General features: G+C 37.3%; 1 pseudogene; it reads right to left on the bottom strand.

Annotated features, from left to right (window-relative positions):
• Positions 1-392: 392 nt before the first annotated feature.
• On the bottom strand, positions 393-1,116 carry LOC120151503 (annotated as a pseudogene).
• Positions 1,117-4,997: the final 3,881 nt, after the last annotated feature.

Here is a 4,997-nt window from a genome sequence, read left to right as displayed (position 1 = left end):
GACCGGTGTTAGATCGGTAAATATACCAATCACCGGTGATTTTTCGGGAAAAACACCTCAAAACTAGGCTCAATTACTAAATAATGCCATTAGGGCTTGAAATCTGGACCGACTTGTACATTGCCCACACTTTTATAAATAAATAAAAAGTCTAATTGTACACGAAACTTTCAAACCATATGCATTTTCTTCATTAAGTATTTAAATTAAATATTTCAAATAGATTGCATGTCAATTTCTCATCAATATCTAGAACTGCAAAGCAAGCAAATATGAATTGAAGATAATGCATTTAGAACTTAGAAGGAAACAATATGAAAGCAGGAAAATTTCAGCAAATTTCTTATCATCAATTAGTTCATCAAAACAGCAGGGGTGAAATAAAGAGGAAAGCAGAAAATTCATAGCACAGCAGAACCTTTGAGAACACCATCAAGGAAGCTGTGGGTGGCGGAATCAGTGGAGGTTTTTGTGGTGTTATCGAAGCAGTAAACGGGAGCTTGCCACTTGGAATCCTCAAGAACTGCTCCCACTTCAAATGTCATCACATGTGCCTCCCTCCCTACAGTTTCAGTTCAATCTCCCGACTGATAAATCAGATTAAAAATGAATTTGAATCGATATTAATTAGACCTTACCGGTGTAGAAGAACCAGTGAACGGGCCTCTTAGTGACGACATCCTCGAAATACGTGATGAAATCCACTTTCTCCCACACATTGCAGAGGAACCCATCAACGCTCCGCTGACCCAAGTACGTAGCACCGTCGAGCCAGTTGGGGCGTAAAATCCCGACCTCGAGCTGGGCACTGCTGCAAGTTCTGGAAGAATCGAGGGTGTACCAAAAGGAAGTCCCATTGTTCCACTCAAGGTCGTGGAGGACATTGCCCAGCTGGTGCTGGATTATGTTGAAGTTTCTGCCGTTGGGCCAATCGTATCAGAGGTCGATCAATTGGAGAATACCACTGTAGTTCATGACGAGGATGGAGTGGAATTGGAGCGGCCATGGAGTTGGTGTCGGGTCGTCTTGTTCGGGTTTGGATTTACAGAAGTGAAATGAAAAGGTTAAAATGAGGAAGAGGAAGAGGGTAATCTTGTGCATGGGCTTCATCGGATTTTGGTCGGCGGAGGCCATCGTTGTTGCTCTTCTCTCTTATCTCTTATCTCTTATCTCTTTTATCAAAATAATAATAAGGGTAAAGTATAGTAATGGCTACTAAACCTTTTTGACACTTGCATTTAGCTCCTCTAACTTTTAAAATTTGTAATACAATCCTCTGACATTTAGTCCGTTTGCAATATGGTCCCCGACGTAACCGGCCGTTTGATGTTGTTACATTGCCGTTAGAAGAAGATGACATGGCAGTCCTCCAACATTTAGTTTGTTTGCAATATGGTCACTGAACTTTGTAGGAGATTATATTTAGATCCCCCAACTTTTAAAACTTGCAACACAATCCTCAATTTCATTCTAAACTCCAAATTCCTTTTCGATCTCGAATTTACTTTTTCTCTTCTCTCTTCTCATTTCCAACGCAATTTTTCAGTCGGGGATGCATGGAAAATTCAAATCTAACTTTGAATTCTGTGGAAGTGTTGACTTGAATAAGGGTCTATTGACAGAAGACTCAACCAAGGGACTATCAGGACCATCAACGATTCAAGGTGTAATGTTAGATACAGGTCATCTCAGGTGAAGCATAGATGTTCGATGAAATGTTTGTGAGAAAAAAATAGGGTTAGAAATGCAGAATTGACAAATACTACTATGATGAACTAAGTATCATTGTTGAAAGTCACCAACAAAGCTGGAATTATTTTGCATAAATGACATAATAATTTTTCGTTTAATCCTTGTGGTTAAATATTTTTCAACAGATGATCAAATATAATGAAATCACAAACAGTACATTCACCTCTTTGTCTCTTTCGCTCACATGCACTCTCGTTTGGTTTTTGTTCTTCAGTTTTCCGCCATGTAAAATTGTAAACCCAAGTAGTGTTCTGTCTTTTAACTTTTTATTTTCAAAGAAAAAAATGGAGGAAGAATTGTTGAAACGCAACACCGATTGTGTTTATTTCTTAGCCTCTCCCCTCACTTGCAAGAAGATATTTATTTTCTCTTTTGGGCCTTCGGAAGTAAGCTTTTCCTCTTTCACACTTTCCAATTTTCAGATCGTATTGTGTGTGTTTAGTTAAAATTTTTATGTTTCTGGAACTGCATGTCAAGGATTTGGATATTCAGATTTTGTTTTGAACCAAAACCATCTAATTTTATTTATTTCTTCTTAATCGAAACTTTTAGTACTCCTTATGAAAGATATTCAATCCATCAGAATAGAAGTGAAAGAGGGTCCTAGGCTAATTTTTTTTTTGATCTTCTTGTTTGGTTTTTCTTTAAATCAGGGAATTGGTTGTGAGTATCGACATAATGAAATCGCCAAGCTCAATCCGAGATACTGCTGATACTAGTTTGCTGGGAATTGTATTGATCCGACGTGTGGTTTTCGGTGTCCTGTGAGCTCGTATTCTTCTTAATAAGTTCATGTTGATTATGAGACTGATATATCGTGAACGAACTGAATTTTTTTACATGGTTTAGAAAGTTTACAGTTAAATCTGTATTAAATTATAGCTTTAGAAGACAATTCTGCATGCACGTAACTCGAAAGGCATCATGATAGGGTAGTGTATTTGGAGCAGCTACTTGATATGTTGCCCGGTCATTGCACATTTGCACCTTCATTTCTGGCATATATATGTTTGTTGTAGTGTCCTTTATGTTTTACAATGTCTTTTATTACTGACATGCCATGAATTTACAAGAATTATGGGGTCTTATGATTTTAGTTTCGTTGTCTTCTTTAGATTCTCATCATTTTTGGCTATTGAGGAACATTAAACATGGAGGATTAGAAGTAATTATATGTTGAAAGGATAGGCCATTAATGCATTCACAACTGGTAATGTTGTATTTGGCATCTAATGTCTATCTTAAACAACCCATTTGACGCCTTAGCTTTTGGAGTGACTATGATCGAACCTCTTTCCCTTTATTTATTAAGTTTTCCTTTTGAATGAGTTATTAATTGATATTCTTGGTTTATTTTAGTTATTTCTTGGCTATATGTTGTAGTCCTATGAACTAAAACTCTTTACTATTTTCGCAGCCGTTAGATGTGCATGCTCAAGTTCTATCCAAACCTTCTGGATTGTCATACCAAAGTGCGACAGCTACGAACAAGACAAATTGGCCTTGTTACTTTTACTTCAACGGTTTATGCAATAAACATGAAAGGTGCACTTTTCATGTTCAAAGTGCGGCAGCCGTTGTATGTGCATGCAACAAAACTCAAATTTATATTGAAGTAAACACTGTCAAATAGCAAATTCATGTTCAAAATTCTAAAACACTTCAATTACATTCTAAACCCCAAATTCCAAAATACTTCAATTATATTTTAAACCTTAAATTCAAATATTTTAGAATTTTGGGTTTAAAATGTAATTGAATTATTTTAGAATTTGGGGTTTAGAATAAAATTGAGGATGTGTTACAAGTTTTAAAAGTTGGGGGACCTACATGTAATGCCTGAAAAGTTTAGTGACTATATTACAAATGGACTAAATGTTGGAGGACTGCCACATCATCTTCTTCAAACGGCAGTATACGACTTCAAATGGCCAGTTAAGGGACCATATTGCAAACGAATTAAATGTTAGAGGATTGTATTGCAAGTTTTAAAAGTTAGGGGACTTAAATACAAGCGTTAGAAAAATTCAGTGATCATTACTATATTTTACCCTAATAATAATTCTCTGATATTTGTTATTCAGGAGACTACGCTGGAAGATATGCCCATATCTCATAAAATATCTCTGTTTAAGGGTAAATACAAAATCAAATTGACTGTTCTCTGAAGGCGTGACAAACCAATGAAATATATCCACGTGTAATTTACATTTTTCTTTTAAAACAAGTAACAAGAGACTGGCGTAAGTAGCCGACGAGAACATCTTCGAGTAAAATAGAAAATGGGAGTAAATTAAGTTCAGAATCGTAAAGCCCAATTAGTTAGGCCTAGTTGGTTGAAACCCTTATTCCCGGTGTGCCACTCTTCATTGATATTCTTATGCATCGAGTTCGGACAGGGTGATAGAGGCTAGGTTGAGACAAGTTACTAGGGTTTCGGAAAACCAATTTGGCTTTATGTCAGGCATGTCTACTACGGAGGCGATTCATCTACTTCGACGGCTTATGGAGAAATATAGGGAAAAAATATAGACCTCCACATGGCGTTCATTGACCTTGAGAAGGCGTATGATAGCGTTCCCCGCGATACAATCTAGAAGACCTTGGAAATGAGACAGATCCCAACTGCTTATATCCGGGCGATTCGTGATATGTACTGTAGATCTATTACATACGTTAGGACTACAGTTGGCGACACCGAGGCATTCTCGGTGGAAATCGGACTCCACCAGGGGTCATCTCTTAGCCCTTACATCTTTACCTTGATTATGGACGACATCTATTGTGCGACACCATATGGTGTTCCATGGTATATACTTTTCGCTGACGATATTGTCCTAGTTGCTGAAACAAAAACTGAGTTGAATAGTAGACTGGCTACCTGGAAGACTGCTTTGGAAGAAAAGGTCTAGGGATCAATATTGAAAAGACGGAGTATTTATGTTCAAACCTCAGTGGGAACCAAAACGATGAAGATATAGAAGTATGCATAGAATGACACGTTCTCCCCTCAAAGGATTGTTTCAAGTACCTATGGTCTATGATACATAAAGATGGGGTGTAGATAATGACTTTACACACCGTATAAAGGCGGGATGGCTAAAGTGGAGGGTTGCTATTGGAGTTTTGTGTGACAAGAAGGTGCCTCTAAAACTTAAGGGAAAATTCTATAGAATGGTAATAATACCAGCGCTATTGTATGGATCAGAATGTTGGGCAATAAAGAAAGATCACGTAAGGAAGAT

The sequence above is a fragment of the Hibiscus syriacus genome, unplaced genomic scaffold (genome assembly GCF_006381635.1).
Source record: "Hibiscus syriacus cultivar Baekdansim isolate YM2019G1 unplaced genomic scaffold, ASM638163v2 tig00111059_pilon, whole genome shotgun sequence".
Lineage (NCBI taxonomy): Eukaryota > Viridiplantae > Streptophyta > Magnoliopsida > Malvales > Malvaceae > Hibiscus > Hibiscus syriacus.
Note: the sequence above shows the minus strand (reverse complement) of the source record. Positions and strands in the feature narration are given on the sequence as shown.